The following is a 26,590-nucleotide window of genomic DNA, read 5'->3' as shown; positions in this document are numbered from 1 at the left end:
CTTAAATCGCTAAAAAGGAGAAACGTATAGATTTTTTTTGGATTGGTTTTGTAACATTTTAAACGTTTGGCATAGATCGCTAAAAAATTGCAACGTTTGTATTTATTTCGTAATGTTTGTAAATGTTTGGATTGGTTTCATAACGTTTTAAACGTTTGATTTAAATTGATAAAAAGGTGAAACGTTTGGATTTGTTTTGTAAGGTTTGTAAACGTTTCGCTTAAATCGCTAAAAATGTGAAAGATTTGGATTTGTTTCGAAACGTTTGTAAACGTTTAGCTAAATCACTAAAAAGGGGAAACATTTGGATTTTTTTCGTAACGTTTTAAACGTTTGGCGTAAATCGGTAATAAGGGGAAACATTTGGATTTGTTTCATAACATTTTAAACGTTTGGATTGGTTTTGTAACGTTTTAAACGTATGGCTTAAATCGCTAAAAAGGTGCAACATTTGAATTTGTTTCGTAACGTTTTAAACATTTGGATTTGTTTCTTAACGTTTTAAACATTTGTCTAAAATCGCTAATAAGGTGAATCATTTGGAAATATTTTTGAACGTTCGTAACTGTTTGACTTATATCGTTAAAAAAGTGAAACGTTTGGATTAGTTTCTTAATGTTTTAAATGTTTGGCTTAAATCGCTAAAAAGGGGAAACGTTTGATTTTGTTTCGTACCGTATTAAACGTTTGAAATTGTTTCGTAACGTTTGTAAACGTTTGGCTTAAATTGCTAAAAAGGAGAAATATTTGGATTTGTTGCGTAACGTTTGTAAACATTTGGCTTAAATTGCTAAAAAGGTTAGACGTTTGGATTTATTTCATAACGTTTTATACGTTTGGATTGGTTTTGTAACGTTTTAAACGTGTGACTTAAGTCGCTAAAAAGGTGAAAGGTTATGATTTGTTTGGTAACGTTCTAAAATTTGGCTTAAATTGCAAAAAAGGAGAAACGTTAGGATTTATTTCAAAATGTTTTAAACGTTTGTCTTAAATCTCTAAAAAGGTGAAACATTAGTATTTATTTCGTAATGCTTAAGTTTGGTTTCGTAATGTATTATATGTTTAGCTTAAATTGCTAATAAGGTGAAACGTTAAGATTTGTTTGGTAATGTTTTAAATATTTGGTTTAAATAGCTAAAAAGGATAAACGTTAGGATTTGGTTCATAACATTTTAAATGTTTGGATTAAATCTCTTAAGATTTAGGATTTGTTTCGTAATGTTTCAAACGTTTGACTTAAATCGCTAAAAAGGTGAAACGTTAGGATTTGTTTCGTAACATTTTAAACGTTTGGATTTGTTTCGTTATGTTTTAAACGTTTGGCTTGAATTGCTAAAACAGGTGAAACGTTTGGATTTGTTTCGTAACTATAATTGTTTTGCTTAAATTGCTAAAACGGTGAAACGTTTGGATTTTTTTCGAAACGTATTAAACATTTAGATTAAACCGCTAAAAAGGTGAAGCGTTAGGATTTGTTTCGTAAAGTTTTAAACGTTTGGCTTAAATCTCGAAAAAGGTGAAACGATATGATTTGTTTCGTGACGTTTTAAACGTTTGGCTTAAATCACTAAAAAGGTGAAACGTTAGGATTTGTTTCGTAACGTTTTCAACACTTGGATTGGTTTCGTAATGTTTTAAACATTTGGCTTAAATCGCTAAAAAAGTTAGGATTTGTTTAGTAACATTTTAAATGTTTGGCTTAAATTGCTAAAAAATGGAAACATTAGGATTTGTTTCATAATGTTATAAACGTTTGGTTTAAATCGCTAAAAACGTTTAGGATTTGTTTCACAACGTTTTAAATGTTTGACTTAATTTGCTAAAAAGGTGAAACGTTAGGATTTGTTTCGTAACGTTTTAAACGTTTGGCTTAAATCGGTAAAAAGGTTAAACGTTAGGATTTCTTTCGTAACGTTTTAAACGTTTGGATTGGTTTCATTACGTTTTAAACGTATGGCTTAAATCGCTAAAAAGCTGAAACGTTTGGATTTATTTCGTAACGTTTGTAAACGTTTGCTAAAAATGTGAAATGTTTGGATTTGTTTCATAACTTTTTAAAAATTTTGATTCGTTTCAAAACATTTTTAACGTATGGCTTAAATCACTAATAAGGTGAAACGTTTGTATTTGTTTCATAACGATTTAAACGTTTGGTTTGGTATCATAATGTTTGTAAACTTTTTGCTTAAATCGCTAAAAAGGAGAAACGTATAGATTTTTTCGTAACGTTTTAAACGTTTGGATTGATTTCGTAACATTATAAACGTTTGGCTTAGATCACTAAAAAATTGAAACATTTGGATTTATTTCGTAATGTTTGTAAACGTTTGGATTGGTTTCATAACGTTTTAAACGTTTGATTTAAATTGATAAAAAATTGAAACGTTGGGATTTGTTTTATAACGTTTGTAAATGTTTTGCTTAAATCGCTAAAAAGGAGAAATATTTGGATTTGTTGCGTAACGTTTGTAAACATTTGGCTTAAATCGCTAAAAAGGTTAGACGTTTGGATTTATTTCATAACGTTTTAAACGTTTTGATTGGTTTTGTAACGTTTTAAACGTGTGTTTTAAGTCGCTAAAAAGGTGAAAGGTTATGATTTGTTTGGTAACGTTTTAAAATTTGGCTTAAATTGCAAAAAAGGAGAAACGTTAGGATTTGTTTCGAAATGTTTTAAACGTTTGTCTTATATCTCTAAAAAGGTGAAAGATTAGTATTTATTTCATAATGCTTTAAACGTTTGGTTTCGTAATGATTTAAATGTTTAGTTTAAATCGCTAATAAGGTGAAACGTTAAGATTGTTTTGGTAATGTTTTAAATGTTTGGTTTAAATATCTAAAAAGGATAAACGTTAGGATTTGGTTCATAACATTTTAAATGTTTGGATTAAATCTCTTAAAAGATTTAGGATTTGTTTCGTAATGTTTTAAACGTTTGACTTAAATCGCTAAAAAGTTGAAACGTTAGGATTTGTTTCGTAACATTTTAAACGTTTGGATTTGTCTCGTTATGTTTTAAATGTTTGGCTTGAATTGCTAAAAAGGTGAAACGTTTGGATTTATTTCGTAACTATAAACGTTTTGCTTAAATTGCTAAAACGGTGAAACGTTTGGATTTGTTTCGAAACGTATTAAACGTTTAGATTAAATCGCTAAAAAGGTGAAACTTTAGGATTTGTTTCGTAACATTTTGAACTTTGGCTTAAATCTCTAAAAAGGTGAAACGATAGGATTTGTTTCGTGACGTTTTAAACATTTGGCTTAAATCGCTAAAAAGGTGAAACGTTAGCATTTGTTTCGTAACGTTTTAAACGCTTGGATTGGTTTCGTAATGTTTTAAACATTTGGCTTAAATCGCTAAAAAGGTTAGGATTTGTTTAGTAAGATTTTAAACGTTTGGATTAAATTTCTAAAAAGTGGAAACGTTAGGATTTGTTTCATAAAGTTATAATCGTTTGGTTTAAATCGCTAAAAAGGATTAGCATTTGTTTCACAACGTTTTAAACGTTTGACTTAATTTGCTAAAAAGGTGAAACGTTAGGATTTGTTTCATAACGTTTTAAACATTTGGCTTAAATCGCTAAAAAGGTTAAACGTTAGGATTTCTTTCGTAACATTTTAAACGTTTGGATTGGTTTCATAACGTTTTAAACGTATGGCTTAAATCGCAAAAAAGCTGAAACGTTTGGATTTATTTCATTACGTTTGTAAACGTTTGCTAAAAATGTGAAATGTTTGGATTTGTTTCGTAACTTTTTAAAAATTTTGATTCGTTTCAAAACATTTTTAATGTATGGCTTAAATCACTAATAAGGTGAAACGTTTGTATTTGTTTCATAACGATTTAAACGTTTGGTTTGGTATCATAATGTTTGTAAACTTTTGGCTTAAAATGCTAAAAAGGAGAAACGTATAGATTTTTTTTCGTAACGTTTTAAACGTTTGGATTGGTTTCGTAACATTATAAACGTTTGGCTTAGATCACTAAAAAATTGAAACATTTGGATTTATTTTGTAATGTTTGTAAACGTTTGGATTGGTTTCATAACGTTTTAAACGTTTGATTTAAATTGATAAAAAATCGAAATGTTTGGATTTGTTTTATAACGTTTGTAAATGTTTTGCTTAAATCGCTAAAAATGTGAAAGATTTGGATTTGTTTCGAATCGTTTGTAAACGTTTAGCTAAATCACTAAAAAGGGGAAACATTTGGATTTTTTTCGTAACGTTTTAAACGTTTGGCGTAAATCGCAAATAAGGGGAAACGTTTGGATTTGTTTTATAACATTTTAAACGTTTGGATTGGTTTTGTAACGTTTTAAACGTATGGCTTAAATCGCTAAAAAGGTGCAACGTTTGGATTTGTTTCGTAATATTTTAAACGTTTGGATTGGTTTCGTAAAGTTTTCAAAGTTTGGCTTAAATTGCTAAAAAGGTGAAACATTTGGATTGTTTTTGTAGCGTTTGTAAACGTTTGTCTTAAATCGCTAAAAATGTGCAACGTTTGAATTTGTTTCGTAACGTTTTAAATATTTGTATTTGTTTCTTAACGTTAAAATCGCTAATAAGGTGAATCATTTGGAAATATTTTTGAACGTTCGTAACTGTTTGACTTAAATCGTTAAAAAGGTGAAACATTTGGATTAGTTTCTTAATGTTTTAAATGTTTGGCTTAAATCGCTAAAAAGGGAAACGCTTGGATTTGTTTCGTACCGTATTAAACGTTTGAAATTGTTTCGTAACGTTTTAAACGTTTGGCTTAAATCGCTAAAAAGCTGAAACGTTCGGATTTATTTCGTAATGTTTGCTAAGGTGAAACATTTAGATATCTTTCGTAACATTTTAAACGTTTGGATTGGTTTCGTCACATTTTAAAACTTTGGCTTAAATCGCTAAAAAGTTGAAACGTGTGGATTTGTTTCGTAACGTTTGTAAACATTTGGCTTAAATCGCTAAAAAGGTTAAACGTTTGAAAACGTTTGGCTTGAATCGCTAAAAAGCTTAAACGTTTAGATTTGTTCGTAACGTTTCGCTTAAATCGCTAAAGAGAAGAAAAACGTTTAGATTTTTTTCTTAACGTTTTAAACGTTCAGATTGGTTTCGTAACATTTTAAACGTTTGGCTTAAATCGATAAAAAGGGGAAACATTTGAATTTGTTTCATAACTTTTGTAAAAATTTGGCTTAAATTGCTAAAAAGGTGAAACATTTGGATTTGTTTCGTAACGTTTTAAACATTTGAATTGGTTTAGCAACGTTTTAAACGTTTGGTTTAAATGGCTAAAAAGGTGAAACATTTTGATTTTTTTTGTAACGTTTGTAAACGTTTTACTTTAATCGCTAAAAATATGAAACGTTTAAATTTGTTTCGTAACATTTGTATTTGTTTGACTAAATAGTAAAAAACGGGAAACATTTGGATTTTTTTGTAACGTTTTAAACGTTTGGCTTAAATTTCTAAAAAGAAGAAACATTTGGATTTGTTTCATAATGTTTTAAACGTTTGGATTGGTTTTGTAACATTTTAAACCTATACTTTAATCGCTAAAAAGGTGCAATGTTTGAATTAGTTTCGTAACGTTTTGAACGTTTGGATTTATTTTGTAACGTTTTAAACGTTTGGATTTGTTTCGTAACATTTTAAACATTTAGCTAAAATCGCTAAAATGGTGAAACGTTTGGAAATATTTTGTATCGTTTTTAAATATTTGGCCTAAATCGCTAAAAAGGTGAAACGTTTGGATTTGTTTCGTAACATTTTAAACATTTGAATTGGTTTCGTAACGTTTTAATGGTTTGGATTAAATCGCTAAAAAGGGGAAACGTTTGGATTTGTTCCTCAACGTTTGTAAACGTTTGAATTAAATCGCTAAAAAGGTGAAACGTTTGGATTTGTTTCGTAATGTTTTAAATGTTTCGATTGGTTTCGTAACGTTTTAAACTTTTGGCTGAAATCGCTAAAAAGTTAAAACGTTTGGATTTATTTCGTAACGTTTGTAACGTTAGGCTTAAATAGCTAAATAGGTGAAACATTTGGATTTGTTTGTAACGTTTTAAGCGTTTCGATTGGTTTCGTAACGTTTGACAAGTTTGGCTTAAATCGTTAAAAAGGTGAAACGTTTGAATTTGTTTCGTAACGTTTGTAAACGTTTGGGAAAAATTGCTAAAAAGGTGAAACGTTTGGATTTGTTTCGTAACGTTTGAAAACATTTGGCTTAAATCGCTAAGAAGGTGAAACGTTTGGATTTGCTTCGTAACGTTTTAAACGTTTGGCTTAAATCGCTAAAAAGAAGAAACGTTTGGCTTTATTTCGTAACGTAATAAACGTTTGGATTGGTTTCGTAACGTTTCAAACGTTTTGCTTAAATCGCTAAGAAAGAGGAAACGTTTGGATTTATTTCGTAACGTTGTAAACGTTTGGCTAAAATCGCTAAAAAGATGAAACGTTTGGATTTGTTTTGTAACGTTTTAAACGTTTGGATTGGTTTCGTAACGTTTTAAACGTTTGGCTTAAATCGCTAGAAAGGTGAAATGTCTGGATTTGTTTCGTAACGTTTGTAAACGTTTTGCTTAAATCGCTAATAAGGACAAACGTTTCGATTTGTTTCGTAACGTTTTATACATTTGGATTTGTTCTGCAACGTTTTAAACGTTTGGCTTAAATGGCTAAAAAGGTGAAACATTTGGATTTGTTTTTTAACGTTTGTAAACGTGTGGCCTAAATAGCTATAAATGTAAAACGTTTGGTTTTGTTTTGTAACGTTTAGAAACATCTGGCTTAAAACACTAGAAAGGTGAAAAGTTTGGAGTTGTTTTGTAACGTTTGTAAACGTTTAGCTTAAATTGCTAAATAGGTAAAACGTTTGGATTTGTTTCGTAACTTTTTAAACGTTTGGATTGGTTTTGTAACATTTTAAACATGTTTCTTAAATCGCTAAAAAGGTGAAAGGTTATGATTTGTTTGGTAACGTTTTTAACATTTGGCTTAAATCGCTAAATCGGTGAAAAGTTAAGATTTGTTTCGTAAAGTTTTAAATGTTTCTAAAAGGAATATGATAATATTTTTCAACTTACTCCTTGAGAACACCATGGTTAAGTGGTGCGTCTGTCAAGAAGGAGGTATCGTAGATTGTTGGACATGGTACGATCAATAACGAGCTATATACTGACATGGTAAGTAATTAATTAATATAAGAAAGGCGTTTCTTATGACTCTCAATGCCATGTAGAAGTGAACCTAGTTAGTCACACACAATAGAGTGTGCAACCAATTGAGTTTACGCGAGATTGATTTCATATAGATAGTAGCATATCTCGGAAATTAATTTAAAATGAAAAACGAGTACATATTAGGGACTAATTTGTAAAAGTTATATTTTAGTGCGAACCTAATTGTATTTTATCCAAGTTACTGTGATTAGTGATTTGATGATGTCATGCGATGATATCATGTGATGGTGTCATGTGATGATGTCATGCATATGCTTTTGTGTGTGACACCTAGCATGTGAGGTATCGTATGGTGGCAGCACCTTTGCCTGGTGTGTGACACCTAGCATGCGAGGTGTCGGAGTTTCCTACAAACTCTCGCATATAAATAGAGGTTGCCTTTGCTCATTCAACACACCACATTTAAGAGAGCATACTTGGAGGAGTTCAAGTAGTCATTAATCAGGAAAAAGTTTGGAAAAGTTTTTCATACATCTGACCAAAGATGTAATCGCGGCGAGAGTTTGAGCTTATGGTTACTCGGCAAGAGGAACTCTTGCGAATTACTTCAAGGCGAGGATTCAGTCGGACGCATAATCGTGTGGACGACCTTGAGGTCACCTTACTATCGGGACTACAAGAATCGATGGAGAATCAACATAGGTATTCTTCTTACGATTTCTAGATGCGTGCTTTAATTACTAAATGATACAATGATACATTTGTTATTGATATGATCAATTTCTGGATCTGGATTGTTGGAATTTTTATTTTGAATTGAAATATGTGATCCGGACCCTCGCGTCCCGTTGCACCAACAAACGTTTCGCTTAAATTGCTAAAAATGTGAAACATTTGGATTTGTTTCGTAACGTTTGTAAAAGTTTGGTTTAAATCACTAAAAAGGTTAAACATTTGGATTTGTTTCATAACGTTTTAAATGTTTAGATTTGTTTCATAACGTTTTAAACGTTTGGCTTAAATCCCTAAAAAGGTGAATCATTTGGATTTGTTTCGTAAAGTTTGTAAACATTTTGCTTAAATCGCTAAAAATGTGAAACGTTTGAATTTGTTGCATAGCGTTTTTAAACGTTTGGTTTAAATATCTAAAAAGGCGAAGGGTTTGGATTTGTTTCGTAAAGTTTGTAAACGTTTGGATTAAATCGCTAAAAAGGCAAAACGTTTGGATTTGTTTCGTTAATTTTTAAACGTTTGGATTGGTTTCGTAACGTTCTAAATGTTTGGCATAAATCGCTAAAAAGGCGAAATGTTTGGATTTCTTTCGTAACGTTTGTAAACGTTTGGCTTAAATTGCTAAAAAGATGAAACATTTCGATTTTTTTCGTAACATTTTAGACGTTTGGATCGGTTTCGTAACGTTTTAAACGTTTGACTTAAATTGCTAAAAAGGTTAATGATTTGGATTTGTTTCGTAACGTTTGTAAATGTTTTGCTTAAATCGCTAAAAAGGTGAAACATTTGGATTTTTTTCAAATCCTTTTATCTTAATTCACTAAAAAGGGGAAACGTTTGGATTTGTTGGTAACGATTTAAAAGTTTGGATTGGTTTCTTAACGTTTTAAACGTTTGGCTTAAATCGCTAAAAAGGTGAAACGTTTGATTTGTTTCGTAACGTTAGTAAACGTTTTTCTTAAATCATTAAAAAGGACAAACGTTTGGATTTGTTTTGTAACGTTTTAAACATTTGGATTGGTTTCATAACGTTTTAAATGTTTTGCTTAAATCACTAAAAGGGTGAAACCTTTGGATTTATTTCGTAACGTTTGTAAACGTTTGGCTTAAATCTCTAAAAAGATGAAATGTTTGGATTTGTTTCGTAACCTTTGTAAATGTATGGCTTAATTTGCTAAAAAGGTGAAACGGGTGGATTTGTTTCGTAACGTTTTAAAGGTTTGGATTGGTTTCGTAATGTATTAAACGTTTGGCATAAATCGCTAAAGAGGTGAAACGTTTCGATTTGTTTTGTAACGCGTGTAAATGTTTGGTTTAAATCGCTAAAAAGGGGAAACATTTGGATTTGTTTCGTAACGTTTTAAACGTTTGAATTGGTTTCGTAACGTTTTAAACATTTGTCTTAAATTGATAAAAAGGTGAAACATTTGGATTTGTTCGAAAACGTCTGTAAACGTTTGGTTTAAATAGCTAAAAAGGTGAAACGTTTGGATTTGTTTTGTAACTTATTAAACGTTTGGATTGGTTTCGAAACGTTTTAAATGTTTGGCTTATATCGCTAAAAAGGGGAAACGTTTAGATTTGTTTCGTAACGTTTGTAAACGTTTGGCTTAAATCGCTAAAAAGGTGAAACGTTTTGATTTGTTTTGTAACGTTTGTAAACGTTTGCTTAAATCGCTAGGTGAAACGTTTGGATTTGCTCCGTAACATTTTGAATGCTTGGATTGGTCTCGTAACGTTTTAATAGTTTGGCTTAGATTACTAAAAAGGTGAAACGTCTTGATTTGTTCCATAACATATGTAACTGTTAGGCTTAAATCTCTAAAATGTAAACGTTTGGCTTAAATCGATAAAAAGGCGAAACATTTGGATTTGTTTCTTAACTTCTGTAAACGCTTGGCTTAAATCACTAAAAAGGTGCAACATTTGGATAACGTTTTAACGTTTGAATTAGTTTCGTAAAGTATTAAACATTTGGCTTAAATCGCTAAAAGGGTAAAACATTTGGATTTGTATCGTAACGTTTTATACGTTTGGATTGGTTTCGTAATGTTTTAAACGTTTGGCTTAAATAGATAAAAAGGTGAAACATTGGAATTTGTTTCGAACTTTTTTAAACGTCTGCCTTAAATCGCTAAAAATGCAAAATGTTTGCATTTGTTTTGAACGTTTGGCTTAAATCCCTAAAAAGGGGAAACCTTTGGATTTGTTTTGGTAACATATTAAACATTTGGATTGGTTTTGTACGGTTTTAAACGTTTGACTTAAATCGTTATAAAGGGGAAACGTTTGGATTTGTATCGTAACATTTGTAAACGTATGTCTTAAATCACTTAACGTTATAAATGTTTGGTTTAAATCGCTAAAAAGGTGAAACGTTTAGATTTGTTTTGTAACGTTTGTAAACGTTTGCCTTAAATCGCTAAAACGGTGAAACGTTTGGATTTGTTTCGTAACTTAAGTAAATGTTTGGCTAAAATCGCTAAAAAGGTGAAACGTGTGGATTTGTTTCTCAACGTTTTAAACGTTTTGATTGGTTTCGAAACGTTTTAAAAGTCTGGCTTAAATCACTAAAAAGGTGAAACGTTTGGATTTATTTCGTAACGTTTTAAACGTTTGAATTGGTTTCCTAACGTTTTAAATGTTTGAATTGGTTTCATAATGTTTTAAACTTTTGAATTGGTTTCATAATGTTTTAAACGTTTGGCTTTAATTTATATAAAAATGAAACGTTTTGATTTGTTGTGTAGAGTTTGTAAACATTTGGCTTAGATAGCTAAAAAGGTGGATCGTTTGGATTTATTTCGTAACGTTTTAAACGTTAGGATTAGTTTTGTAACGTTTTAAACGTTTGGCTTAAATCGCTAAAAAGGTGAAATGTTTGGATTTGTTTCGTAATGTTTGTTAATGTTTGGCTTAAATTGCTACAAAGGTGAAACGCTTGTATTTGTTTCAAAATGTTTTAAACATTTTGATTGGTTTCGTAATGTTTTGTAACCTTTGAAACGTTTAGATTTGTTTCGTAACATTTGTAAACGTTTTGCTTAAATCGCTAAAAAGGTGAAATGTTTGGATTTTTTTCGAAAAGTTTGGCTTAAAAGGCTAAAATGGTGAAACGTTAGGATTTGTTTCGTTAGGTTTTAAACACTTGGATTGGTTTCGTAACGTATTAAATTTTTGGCTTAAATCGCAAAAAAAGGGAATAGTTTGGATTTATTTTGGAACATTTGTAAAAGTTTGCTTAAATTGCTAAAAAGGTGAAACGTTTGGATTTGTTTCGTAACATTTTAAACGTTTTGATTGGTTTCGTAACATTTTCAAAGTTTTGCTTAAATTGCTAAAAAGGTGAAACATTTGGATTGTTTTTGTAGCGTTTGTAAACGTTTGTCTTAAATCGCTAAAAATGTCAAACGTTTGGATATGTTTCGTAACGTTTGTTAACATTTGGATTGGTTTCGCAACGTATTAAATGTTTGACATAAATAGCTGTAAAGGTGAAACGTTTGAATTTGTTTCGAAACGTTTTAAACGTTTGGCTTAAATCGCTAAAAAGGTAGAATGCTTGAATTTGTTTCGTAACGTTTTATACGTTTGGATTTGTTTCATAACATTTTAAACTTTCGCCTTAAATCGCTAAAAAGTTGAAACGTTTGGATTTGTTTCGTAACATTTGTAAACGTTTTGCTTAAATCACTAAAAAGGAGAAACGTCTGGATTTGTATCGTAAAGTTTTTAATGTTTGGATTGGTTTCGTACCACTATAAACATTTCATCGGTTTCATAATATTTTAAACGTTTGGCTTAAATCGCTAAAAAGGTTACACATTTGGATTTGTTCCTAATTATTTGTAAACGTTTGACCTAAATCGCTAAAAAGGTGGACATTTGGATTTGTTTCGTAACTTTTTAAATGTTCGGATTTTTTTGTAACGTTTTAAATGTTTGGTTTAAATCGCTAAAAAGGTGAAATGTTTGGATTTGGTTTGCTTAAATTGCTAAAGATGTGAAATTTTTGGATTTTTTCCGTAATGTATTAAACATTTTGATTGTTTTCATAACGTTTTAAACGTTTGGCTTAAATCGCTAAAAAGGTGAAACGTTTGGATTTGTGTTGATTATTTTCGCAAGTATACGAAATCGTACAAGTAATAAAGAGTAAGAAAGATGTTGATCCCAACGAGGAATAATTTAAATCCGTCTATCGATTCTAATTACTAGTTTAAGGCTAATAAATTAAAATTTGAGTTGGCTAATTTCACTAAATATTTAAGTAATATAAACTATAAACTAATTTAACTACGATTCAAACAATAATAATAAAAACGGGTATTAACATTCCTTCACACAATTGCAATTATCAGTCTAGGGATTATATTGGCTAAGGTTCTAACTATCCTAAGGCATTAATTAACCTTTGTCAAGCGTTAATTCACAAAACTCAATTCAATTCAATTAAAGAAATCAATTAATCACTTTCGTTCAACTAATCAATTCTTACAATCAAATATAAATCAAATTATTAAGCAAGCATACGAACATTGAATTAATTATCAAGATGTCTCATTAACAATTAAAATCAATTGAATTCTATAAGTCTATCGAGTTATGATTTTTCAATCAATAACACAACACAAATAATTAACTAAAATTGATCAAGTTCTAATTAATATGAAAACAATAGAATCCACAAAACCTTTAATAATCCAATGACAAATACTACAATTGTGCTAGAAAATGTTAAACCCAAGAAACGTTTAGCTATAAATAACACGCCGTTTAGCCATATTAAGAATCAAAATAACTAAAGAAAGCATAAAAGAAGAGATAGAAAATAGTTACGGATTTCTCCGCGCGTTTCTCCAATCTCGATCTTCTACCTTCTTCTTCTTCAATTTCTTCTCTTCCTTTTTGTGTAGTGTAAAAATATATGATCCTCCTCAAATGCTCTAATCTCAGCAATTAATTCCCTCCTCTCTTGGTTGTTAGAGAAAAATAATGATCAATCTTAACAACCTAAGAGATTAGATAAGATTTCAATTTTCAAACTAGATTGGGCTTGGCAGATTTCGTATTCCTGTTTGCAACAGAAATATGACTTGGAAAATGATAAAATCTGAGATTACTTCCTTCATAAGTGTTGTAGGCAATTGAGTCCTTTAACCGTTGGCTTTAGAATCGGATCATGTCGACTTCTGTAGCTCTGGTTATGATCCGAATATTGAGCTTAGGTCCAGCAGGTCCGAAATTACGAATTAAAACCCAAAATTCCTACACAAAAGCACAAGAAGTAAACTAAAACATAAAAGATAAAATGCACATAAATAAAGCATTAAATAACTTAAAATAAAAAATAATTAATCTAAAATCTAAACTAATTAACCTCTAAATAAGTGTTGTAAAAATACTTATCAATTTGTTTCGTAGCATTTCTAAACGTTTGGCTTAAATTGCTAAATGTTAAACTTTTGGATTTGTTTCGTAACATTTGTAAACGTTTGGCTTAAATCGCTAGAAAGGCAAAACATTTGGATTTGTTTCGTAATGTTTGTAAACTATTGGCTTAAATCGCTAAAAGGTATAACGTTTGGATTTGTTTCGTAACGTTTCAAACGTTTGGATTGGTTTCATAGCTATTTAAACGTTTGGCTGCTAAAAGGTGAAACGTTTGGATATGTTTCGAAACGTTTCAAACTTTTGGCTTAAATGGCTAAATAGGTGAAATGTTTGGATTTGTTTCGTAACGTTTTATACGTGTGGATTGGTTTTGTAACGTTTTAAATGTTTGGCTTATATCGATAAAAAGGTGAAACATTTTGATTTGTTTGTTAACGTTTGTAAATTGCTTAAAAGACGAAACGTTTGGATTTGTTTTGAACATTTCTAAACGTTTGGCTTAAATCCGTAAAAAGGAAAAACGTTTGGATTTCTTTCGTAATGTTATAAACATTTGGATTGGTTTCGTAACGTTTTTAACGTTTGGCTTAATTCGTTAAAAAGGTGAAACGTTTCGATTTGTATCGTAACATTTCTAAACGTTTGGCTTAAATTGTTAAAAAGGAGAAACGTTTGGATTTGTTTCATAACGTTTCAAACATTTGTATTGGTTTCGTAACGTGTAATACCCCAATTATTTTAAAGTAATTAAATTGTGCCACGTGTCGTCAATTCCGATAAATTAAATTAAGATTGATTTAATTTAATAATATCGGGAATTTAGAATAACTTTTATTGAGCGGATTAGCGGGATTTGAGGAAAAACCTTGGAAAATTAATATAAAATAAATAATAATCCCGAGCTAATAATTATTTCACCAAAGTCTGAGAAATATTTTATAGTATTTATGGTAAAAGTTTCGAGTCAATCGGAGACCGTTTAAAATTTGGACGCGGATGAGTTTTGGCCAAATATATATAATCAAGATGATGAATAAGGATGGAACCAGAAGCCAAAATTATCTTCTTCATTTCATTTCCTTCATCAGTAACGTTTCTTCCCTCGATTTCTGTTTCTCGTCTGTTTCAAACGTTCTATAGCTCGAATCGATCATATTTCGACGGTGAATCACGGTAAGCTTGACGTTTCGCCTTTTTAATGGATGAATTTGATGATATATCGAGTTAAAATTTTAGGCTACGGAACAGTTTTATCGTTTTAATGATTTCATGATCGATTTTGACATTTCGAGTGTAGATTTCGTGTTTTTGGCGTGTTTGAGCGTTATTTGAATAGCGGGAATGTGAAGATCGGTCGAAAGCACGTAGGAATCGCGTCGGGGTTAGGAAAACCCCGTCTTTGCGCGACACATCTTATCTGTGTGAACGCACACCACACTGTGCGATCGCACAGGTGCTGTGCGAATGCACATTTAACTGTGCGAACGCAGCACAGTCAGCTGTGCGAACGCAGCACAGTTAGTTGTGCGAACGCACAGTCAGCTGTGCGAACGCACAGTGACTTGGCCGATTGTTTGGAGTTTCAGAACCTCGTTTCGTGTTCGTTTAAAGTAATCAAGAATTAATTAGTTTATCGATTGGTCTACGTAAATAGACCTAAAGAGGTTAATCGAAGATTGACAAGTAAAGATAGAACAAGTCGAGTTAAACACAATTAGAAATCAACGAGTTAGGTTTAGGGTATATCTCGAGTCTATAATGTCTCTAAAGTTAGACCCTTACTCGAGTTGTATTTGTTTGATTCCGAGATCCGGTGAGACAACCAGCTACCGGACGGGAAGCTCGTGAAGCTTAACGAGTTTTGTTTAACGTGATGTTTTTGGATATAAGCGATCACTGTGAGTTTATATAAATTTACTTTAAAATATTTACACTAGCAAATATTTTATATTGCTTTACATTTGAATTGAATTCTTTCAATGCAATGTTTTTACATGAAATACGTACATGTTTGGTTTTAAACCAGTATTGATCCGATTGAACGTGCTACCTATTGGGCGGCAATAGGACTGCGTGATCACCAGTTTTGAATAATAACATTGGATATTTGATTATGAATACGAATATGGAAGTTGGATATATGAATGTGGATACGAGAGTGAACTCGGTTGAGGTAACATGAGCCCCGTATCTAGTAGGTTGAGCTCGGTTGAGTTATCTCGAGGCCCACAACTTGGGATTAAGAGGTTGGTCGCGGCTGACGCGGTTGAGTTATCTGGGGGCCGGACCATTTGGATCAGTATGATTTGATTATATACGTTTGCATGTTCGAGGATTAGGGTTTCAATCGGATCTTGTACTTGGCTACACGTGATTTAAATGTTGTTGCATTATTTATGTTTTATATGAATACTTATTAGTACATATATGAATTCACTCAGTATATTCCCATATACTGACCCCTCACAGTCTTTCCTTTCAGGTGAAAGCATTTTAAAGGATGGACTCCAATTTCTTGTTCCGGAAGTTTACAATAGTTAAAGTATGTGTCAAAGGATGTGTCATTTCATAGCGCTGCAGTAGTCCGTAGATGTATGCATGTAACGTATGATTCAAATTCAAACGATATATTAAATGGGTAACTTTGATATAGTATAGAACTATATACATTATTTGTTTATAAAGATTGTATTTTAACCGTTTGATTTCTTTAACCAATTTCCATGAGTGGAATTGGTCACGATTATGACTAGAAACAGGGCAGTGCTGGATATGAGACTTCGCTCGTTAAGACTCAGGTTTCTAAAAATCATTTACAATGGTTTTCAGAAAGCAATTAAGATATTTTGATATTTATAATGATAATGTTTAAAAATGTTTTCTGAAAACGTTTTATATGGAATAATACATTTAATTCGCGAAAAATACATAGAGGATTCTAGGCTTGCTACGGGATTTGGAGCTACCACTCCCATTCCCTAGCGCCGGTCGCGGCTCAATAATTTGGGTCGTGACAGATTTGGCATCAGAGCAGTTGGTCCAGTTACCTCTGCTAATATATGATTTCAGAACAGTTGGTTCAGGCTACCATTGTTTTGTGTGTGAGTCTACCTAGGAACTACTGCAGCACAAAGGGATTCGAGTCATGTCTTGATTAGTTTTTGTTTGATTTTAAGATTTTAACTCCCCTCCTTATGATCTGAGTCTGTTAGTACAATTGATTGGATTATTAGACGATATACGCATGCAAAGGTATTCTGCTTATGCAAAGATGATCGACTTATGACAAGATCGTTGCGTATGATCACGTGCGAAGTGTATAGTCGACATCATACGACGCGATGACGAGGCTAGCATACTAAGCATAGTTTAAATTTTTACGTTTGGATTGGTACTTCTAAAGTGATTGTTTTTGAAATAAAATTATTTTGAAGGGGGATACAGAGTTGGCAATTTAATATTACTTTCGTAATTTTACCATATTTTTGTTTGTAAAAAATTATAGTGTTGTTGGTCTTATGCTTGATTTGCTAGTATTGACTGATGTATGTGTTTTTGAAAAGATTGTTGGAAATTAAATTGTTTTCTTACTTGGGTGATGTGTTGATGTTGTCATTTGGGTGACGTCGAGCTTCCTATTTTAAAAGGATTGGAATTTGTTTAAAACGCTTTTTTCCGGATTGGAAAAATAATTTGTATACGTTTTACAAATGGTAAATGCGTATTTGACTTGGGTTACCCAAATTTGGAGTTAAGTTTAGAAGTTGTAATTATTCGGCTAACTCGATGATTTAAAAAATTGAGGCATTTGAAAACAAATTTTTAATCAATGTTTTGTAAAGAGGTTTTTCGGAAAATGAATTTTTAAACTGAAGGGGCTCGACATTAACTTGAAATCTACTTTGTAAATCTTACCTTTTGAAAGGGGTTTTGATACATATTTTTGGTAAATATCTTTATTTATTTGATCGGGTTTGGCTTTTTTAGCATGTCGTTTCATGATTTAATGTTTCAATCATTGTTAGGTTGTTTGAGTTGTTACAATGTCGGTAGGAATTCGTTAATCATATAAGATGTTGCATGCTCAATTCTTTTGGAATTATATTGGTTACCTATCCTAATGAGTAATTGTTTTACTGCAAGATGCTTAAGTGTTTTTCGGATTTGTGATCAATTCTTGACCTATATTAATGTGTTATTATTCTTGTCTCTAATGTTCATTAAGTTATGCCTTATTAGTTTTGTCATCGTTGGCCTCATTGTGTGGAGTAGCACGTAAGGTATTTCTCGCTAGTTTTCTTTGGCTTAACTTTGACATTGGTGTCGATGTACAATTCTAACCTCTGTTTTGACCCTGCGATTAGTTTAGATGTTCTAATTGGTTTAGTTGGATCGAACGTTTGGACTCTGAAATCGAAGCGATTAATTTTGTTATCAAAAAAATTTGAGGAGCGATTCTCAAGATCTGTTCGCAAATTCGAATTTCAAAATCTGTCCTTGTCAGAAGAAGGCGATTTGAGTGATATTACTTACCACCGGTGGAATATTCTTCTCGTGAGTGTTCGCCTTGTGCGTAGAATTTCGAGCCTTATGCATTTCTACGTCGGGCTCGTTTGTGATAAATTGTAGTATCAAAATCTTTCGGCTTTTGGCATTCTGGAAAAGAATGTGGAAACTGTGTTCGAGGTAGATCATTGTAGTAATACACTGGCGTCTTTTTTAGGTAGATCGGTAAAATATAAAAAATGATAGTGGAGCTGTGAAGGCGGTCGTGTTGTTTGATGACTTTGGAAACTTTTCAATTCGATTTGAGGGGGAATTCGTTGTTAGGTAAATTTTAGTTTCGTTGTTGATTTTGGATTATTTCGTTAATGACGGTGTAAATTAGGGGACTAGGACAACGGAGATGGGCAAATATGTCAAGATGGACGAGTGCTCGTCTCACAGAGTGTAATGTCTAGTAAATATTTTAAAGAGAAATTGAATTCCAAATGTTGATTTCTTAAAGTAATTGAAATGTTTTTATCACGTAATTGTGCCTAGACATGTCATGAACATTTATTTTGAAATGCCACGAATAGAGAACTGCATTGAGTATTGAGTATGATCACTAATTAAAAGAGAAATAAATAATTGATACATGCATTTAGTACATTTATCACGGCATTAAATAATTATGGTTGAATGCAACTCTTTGGGGATGAGAGCTGTCATCACCCTGGCGCACAATTATGTAAAATAAATTTTATCAGTAAGACTTTTCAAGAAAAATGTTTTGTTATAAACTCGCGAGTTATATTGTGAAAACGGTGTTTCAAAGGTTGATAATTTCAAACGGTTTTGAAATTTTGGTTGGAAATTAGTCAAATACTCTGTGATGACGGTAGTGATTTAGGAGGAATTGCATTGTAAGGAATTGTTTTATCTTTTGAGTATTTGTACTTGTTGTAGAAGAGTTATGGTTATAGGGTTGTACTCGAGGTTTAGTTGTGGTAAGTACGGAAAAATATTGAGTGTGAATTAAAGGATTGTGTCAGCGTAGAGTATATAATTTGAGGATTTTTGATTTAAGGAAATTGGTTATGCTCTGCGTGTTTAATTACACTGTAAGATTTAAAAGGATTTTTATTTTTACAGATTCGATTTGTGTAAAAAAAAAGTTTTGATATCGATATGGAAATTTTCGTAAATAAAGGAATTCTTATTGTAAAAATTTAACTTTTGAGAAGTGATGAAACTTTGCCAGTTTTGATTTAAAAGAAAATTTTTAATTTTTCTAAATGAACGATTTTATAAAAATCGTGAAATTATTTTGTAAGTAAGGTTCGGTTATGATTTCAAATTGAGAGTATTTTATTATGTTGATACGTTTACGAACAAAAGGATTTTTCAACGGGTTAAGAAAGTGAAAATTAAATTTGAGGTGCAAGTGATTTCAAATTGAAGGTGGATTGCGTTATTATATATTTGTGTTTACGGAAAGCGTCTTTCTATAAAAAAATTATTTTGAGCATAACCAATAATCTGATTGATTGCGATTTGATCTTAGTGATTCAAAATAAATGTCAACGATGAAATAATTTTGTTATCGGGAGTTTAAGTTATGTATTCCTAAGAAATTGGTGTGTTTTCTTACGTCTTAGTTCTCGAAGTTGATGGTATTATCGAGCTGATCTTAGTTGGTTGAACCGAGACAATACTAATGGTGTTAGTTTTCAGCCAATATTTTGTGAGAGCATATTTGATCTGAACGATATTTTGATTTGCTGTTAAGCTTTCTCATTGAGGTAATTGATATTATGACCACTATAAGTTTTATAGTGCGTAGGCGTTATGTGATGTAAGATTTTTTTTCGGTATAGAGTGCTTGCAGATTTTCGGTTTGTAGGATTTGGAGTTTGGCTTAATAAGTTTTCGAATTGAATTTTGGGTTTGAGAAATAAATTTTTAATTCGTTCACACGTGGTGTTTGAGGAGCTGTTTGAGGTACCAAATTGTTGATCTTAGAGTTTTTTCGCGTAGGCGTGTGGTGATCATTCAAATTTTCGATCCAATTTTTTCTTCGAAGTCGTATTTTAATAAGTTGGGAGAATGTCCGTAAAATTTTCAGTGTGTTTTCGGTTATTATGGTTTACTTCGCTTTTACTCTTCTCAGTCTCATTTATAATAAGATTACCCTTGGGTAGGAGTTTTGTTTAAACTTTTGAGATTGCAGTGATGTTTTGCTTAGGCGGAATTAAGCGATTTTTATTTTGTTATCCGTTGAGTTGTCCCTCGGTCGTGAGTAATCTTGGCAATCAGAAATTGTGATGCGTATATTTTCTTTCGTTCCATCAAGAATGTGCTACTTCGTATTTTGAGTTATGTGTGAGTTTTACGTATTGTAATTTAGTTTTTATTACTTGGCTTTGTGGTAAATTCGAGGACGAATTTTTAATAAGTTGGGGAGAATGTAATATCCCGTATTTTTCCGTCATAGTTTCGTTGTGTTTCCGACTTACTTTCAGATTATTAATGGTGGACTTAGCAAGTGTGAAATTTTAATTGGGGTTGGAGTTGTATATTGTATGTGTCGCATGGGTCGTGTGAGTTTTCGATGGCGATTTGATTTGTATCCGAATTATAAACGATGTTGTGTCGGGCTTATTTTTGGACATGTTTTGATAAAACATTCATATCTCCCAATTAAACCGTTGGATCGGGCTTATTTTTGGATATGCTGTGCACGACAAAGAGTTGACCGTTGGATAAAAAGTTGAGGCGATTTGGAGGAGCGATCCAGTGCGCGATCGTGCACTCAAGTGCACAAACGTGCACTATGCTGTTACGGAATTTCAGGTATTTAAATAGCCTCTTACGTTTTTAAAACCCTTGTTTTTCATAATTTGTTGTTTTCTATCAACCCTAGCCGACTCCCTCACCCTCAAACACTCTGAAATATTCTACCATCATCCCTTATCATTAGCTTTCGCAATCGGTAAGTAAATCACGTTTGTTTCATTCGTTTATTCTATTCATTTCTGAGATTGTTGCTACGTTACATCAGTAGGCTATATCCTCCTTAATCTCTACGCTTCAAAATCAATTAAGGTACGTAAAGATTCCTCCGTTCGTTGCCATTACGATCCCCCGTGTTCTTGATATTTTGCTCTGTTTCTTTTTATGTTTCTGCCGATGGTTATTATTCCTTTGATTATGATCTTGGTTAATTATGTTGCTATGATTACTGTGATTATGAATACTCTATGGCTTGATATTGGTTGTGATTTTTGATTCAGATGGCATTGAGTTATTACTGTGTTATTTGAATTGTTTTTCTTTCATACTGTTAGTTTGGTTTTTGTTGATGGCGGGATTTGGGGATGGTGCTTAGCATGGCAATTTCCTTTCAATTTGATTGGCTTTTGTTTGGGTAGTATCTTAATCAATTGGATAGATTCAAATGAGTGTTGTTATGGGTTTGATTATGGCAGATGAAATTTTGAAATAACATTGTTCGTTTTTTGCATGGGGACTGTGAGTTGATATTTGTTTATTTTATGGCCTTCTTAAATAGTTTGGTGGAGAATTTTGTTAATCAAAGTGTGTTGGCGTGTTTCCTTTGGTTCTGTTCAAATAATTGATTTTTGAGTTCTTATTTTTATTGGCTCACTTGATCTCATTTTTGGTGGCAGTGGTTGTCTTTCAAAATTAAAATGGTCACTTTGGTTCTTAATTTATTGTTCACTTTGGCCACGTTTCTTTACCAATTATTATGGCTTTTGAATTCATAAATTATAATTGGATAATTATTATTTATAACTAATTAACTGGTTTTGTTTATATCGATTTGAATTCGAATTTACAATTATTGTTTTAAATTTTGATAATATTATTTAAATCTGAGAATAATATTTATTTAATTTCAATTGAATTATGTTTGATATTTATAATCGGGAAACGATGATTATTTTATAACTAAATTAATATAATTACTCGGGTAATTATTTGATTTTGAATATCTTTTTGGTATGTCATTTTGGCTAAATTACAATTTAACCCTTGAACGTTTTTAAAACTTATTTGATTAAATTTTGATTGTAACTTGGATTACTTGAAGTTAAAGCTATTGGGTTCCGTTTTAAATATTGATTTATTATTTTATCAAAGTTTATTTTATAATTATAAACTATGGTTTATAATTGGATATGATTATATTTATTCTATCAAAGTGATTTTGGGAATTATAAACTCTGGTTTATATTTTGATAAAATATTTTGGGTCGGGTTAGACTTGGGTCACCCGACATGTGAGGTAGCTTGGTAGTTATTATTAACTCGGCTAACCCAATATTTGAGAAAATGAATTTAAGTTATTATTTATTTATTATTTAAAGTAATATTTTACGGAACAGATTTTAAAGCGGAAACCCAATAGACTTCGCTTATTTATTTAATTGAGTATTGTGTTATTCGATGTGGTTCATTTTGACTCGGGTCATTACGTGATTAACTGTTCATTCTATTCTGGCTACGTTTATGCTTGACTCGGTATTGTGCTAGTCCTATGTGGTGTCTAGTATTCTTAGAGTTAGGGGTTGAATGGATTTTAACTTATATATTGTTTTAGACTCGTCGACTGCTCGTGCTTCGGAGTCTACGCAGGTTAGCTGTTTGCCAAGATTCACATGGATAAGCAAGCAGTGAGTTTGTAGTGCTATTTACCGCTTTATTAAGTACCGCATCGTATTTTAATATTATAAATGCTTTTGAATTGTTTTAAGCGATTATGGATCTGGATTGAAACGAGCTACTCAATAGGGTTGTATCGAGACTGTGTGCACCGGTAAGTACTCTGGGATCGGCAGACTAAAGTCTTGCTTACGCTGGTATATGACGAGGATCCGTTCCCGTCCACTCTGGGTTTATCAGTATGCTATGTCATACTTCCACTGGGATCATTTCAATACTGTTATTCTATAATCATATTATATTAGTATAAAAGATTTTGATTTAAGGGTTTTAAACTTAATAAATGTAAATAGTATTGCGAACTCATCTCAGTATATCTGATTCCGTTGTTTTCCCAAATTTTTCAGGTTTATTATTTTGAGCGAGTCTGCTGATCTCCGAATCTTTATTCCTCGGAGGTTTATTTTCTTTTAATAAATTGTCAAACTACCTTTATTCTTAGACCGCATTAGTAAACTAGAAGTCTATATTATTCTAGTTTGTTTGTCGGATTTGTCTGACTAGCTTTATTTTATGCTTTGGCATTATTATTGTTTAATCCTGCTTATTTTTATTTAATGGAAGTACTTATATTTAAACTATTAGTTTAAGTTGGAGTCTCGGTTTCCCCCGAGCATTGGATTTTTTGCAGGTTTATATGATTGGTGGTTTTCCGCAAGGCTTGCTACGGGTTTTGATACAACCATACCCATACCCTAGCGCCGGTCGCGATCCATGAAATTGGGTCGGGACAACTTGTTTCGTAACTTTTTAAACGTTTGGATTGGTTTCTTAATGTTTTAAACATTTGGCTTAAATCGCTAAAAAGGTGAAACGTTTGGATCTGTTACGTAATGTTTGTAAATGTTTGGCTTAAATAGCTAAAAAGGTGAAACGTTTGAATTTGTTTTATAGCGTTTCAAACGTTTTGATTGGTTTCATAAAATTTTAAATGTTTGGCTTAAATCGCTAAAAAGGTGAAATGTTTGGATTTGTTTCTTAACGTTTGTAAACGTTTGGCTTAAATCGCTAAAAAAGTGAAACGTTCTTATTTGTTTCGTAACATTATAAACGTTTGTATTGGTTTCGTAACGTTTGAAAACGTTTGGCTTAAATCGATAAAAAAAGTGAAACTTTTGGATTTGTTTCGTAACGTTTGTAAATGTTTTGTTTAAATCGCTAAAAAGGTGAAACGTTTGTATTTCTTTCGTAACATTTTAAACGTTTGGATTGGTTTCATAATGTTTCAAACGTTTGGATTGGTTTCATAATGTATTAAAAGTTTGACTTAAATCGCTAAAAAGGTGAAACGTTTTGATTTGTTTCGTAACATTTGTAAACGTTTGGCTTAAATCGCTAAAAAAGTGATACGTTTGGATTTGTTTCGAAACGTTTTAACGTTTGGCTTAAATCGCTAAAATGGTGAAACTTTAGGATTTGTTTCATAACGTTTTAAACGTTTGGATAACGTTTGACCTAAGTCGCTAAAAAGGGGAAACGTTTGGATTTGTTTTGTAATGTTTGTAAATATTTGGCTTAAATCGCTAAAAAGGTGAAACCTTTTGAGTTTTTTCGAATTATTTTAAACGTTTGGATTTGTTTCGTAATGTTTTAAATGTTTGGCTTAAATTGATAAAAAGGTAAAACATTTGGGTTTCTTTCGTAACGTTTGTAACCGTTTGGCGTAAATTGATAAAAAGGGGAAACGCTTGGATTTGTTTCGTAAAGTTAGTAAACGTTTGGCTTAAATCGCTAAAAAGGCGAAACATTTGGATTGGTTTTGTGATGTCGTAAACGTTTGGCTTAAATCGCTAAAAAGGCGAAACATTTGGATTGGTTTCGTGACGTTTTAAATGTTTGGCTTAAATCGCTAAAAAGTCGAAACATTTGGATTAGTTTCGTAACGTTTGTAGACGTTCGGCTTATATCGCTAAAAACGTGAAACATTTGGGTTTATTTCGTAATGTTTTAAACGTTTGGCTTAAATCGCTAAAAAGGTTAAACGTTTGGATTTGTTTCGCAACGTTTGTATACGTTAGGGTTAAATTGCTAAAAAAGTGAAACGTTTGGATTTGTTTCGTAACGTTTGTAAAAGTTTGACTTAAATCGCTAAACAGGTGAAACGTGTTGATTTGTTTTGTAACGTTTTGAATGTTTGGATTGGTTTTGTAACATTTTAAACGTTTGACTTAAATCGCTGAAAAGGTATACCGTTTGGATTTGTTTCGTACCGTTTTAAATGATTGTTTAAAATTGATTAAAAGGTGAAACAGTTGGATTTGTTTCTTAACGTTTGTAAACGTTTGGCTTTAATCGCTAAAAAGGTGAAACGTTTAGATTGGTTTTGTAACGTTTTAAAGGGTTTGCTAAAATTGCGAAAAAGGTGAAACGTTTGGTTTTGTTTCGTAACGTTTGTAAAAGTTTTTCTTAAATCGCTAAAAACAAGAAACGTTTGGATTTGTTTCGTAACGTTTTAAACGTTTGGCTTAAATCGCTAAAAAGGTGAAACTTTAAAATTTGTTTCTTAACGTTTTAAATGTTTGTATTGGTTTCGTAATATTTTAAACGTTTGGCTTAAATGGATAAAAAGGTGAAATATTTGTATTTGTCTCGAAACGTTTGTAAGAGTTTGGCTTTAATCGATAAAAAGGGGAAACGTTTGGATTTGTTTCGTAATGTTTGTAAATGTTTGGCTTAAATCGCTAAAAAGGTGAAACGTTTGATTTGTTTCGAACTGTTTTAAATGTTTGGATTTGTTTCGTAATGTTTCAAACGTTTGGCTTAAATTGATAAAAAGGTGAAACATTTGGATTTGTTTCGTAACATTTGTAAACGTTTGGCTTAAATCACTAAAAAGGCGACACGTTTGGATTGGTTTCGTGACGTTTTAAACGTTTGGCTTAAATTACTAAAAAGGCAAAACGTTTGGATTGGTTTCGTGACGTTTTAAATATTTGGCTTAAATCGCTAAACAGTCAAAACAATTGGATTTGTTTCGTAACGTTTGTAAATGTTGGGCTTATATCACTAAAAAGGTGAAACATTTGGGTTTATTTCGTAATGTTTTAAACGTTTGGCTTAAATCGCTAAAAAGGTTAAACGTTTGGATTTGTTCCGTAACGTTTGTATACGTTAGGGTTAAATCTCTTAAAAAGCGAAACGTTTGGATTTGTTTCGTAACGTTTATAAAAGTTTGTCTTAAATCGCTAAACAGGTGAAACGTATGGATTTGTTTCGTTACATTTTGAATGTTTGGATTGGTTTTGTAACGTTTTAAACATTTGGCTTAGATCGCTGAAAAGGTAAAAAATTTTGATTTGTTTAGAAACGTTTGTAAGAGATCGGTATAAATTTCTAAAAAGGTGAAACATTTAGATTTATTTCGTAACGTTTTGAACGTTTTTTTAAAATTGATTAAAAGGTGAAAGAGTTGGATTTGTTTCTTAACGTTTGTAAACGTTTGGCTTAAATCGCTAAAAAGGTGAAACGTTTAGATTGGTATTGTAACGTTTTAAAGGTTTTGCTTAAATCTCGAAAAAGGTGAAACGTTTGGATTTGTTTCGTAACGTTTGTAAAAAAATTTCTTAAATCGCTAAAAACGAGAAATGATTGGATTTGTTTGGTAATGTTTTAAACGTTTGGCTTCAATCGCTAAAAAGGTGAAACTTTTGGATTTGTTTCTTATCGTTTTAAATATTTGTATTGGTTTTGTAACGTTTTAAACGTTTGGTTTAAATGGCTAAAAAGGTGAAACATTTGGATTTGTTTCGAAACGTTTGTAAGAGTTTTACTTTAATCGCTAAAAGGGGAAACGTTTAGATTTGTTTCGTAACGTTTGTAAACGTTTGGCTTAAATTGCTAAAAAAGATAAACGTTTGGATTTGTTTCCTAACGTTTGGTTTAAATTGCTAAAATGGTAAAACATTAGGATTTGTTTCTTAACATTTAAAATGTTTGTGTTGGTTTTGTCACGTTTTAAACGTTTGGATTAAATGGCTAAAAAGGTGAAACATTTGGATTTGTTTCGGAACGTTTGTAAAACTTTTTCTTAAATAGTTAAAAAGGGGAAATGTTTGGATTCGTTT

Source organism: Mercurialis annua, linkage group LG7, assembly GCF_937616625.2.
Source record: "Mercurialis annua linkage group LG7, ddMerAnnu1.2, whole genome shotgun sequence".
NCBI lineage: Eukaryota > Viridiplantae > Streptophyta > Magnoliopsida > Malpighiales > Euphorbiaceae > Mercurialis > Mercurialis annua.
This window is presented reverse-complemented; position numbering follows the sequence as displayed.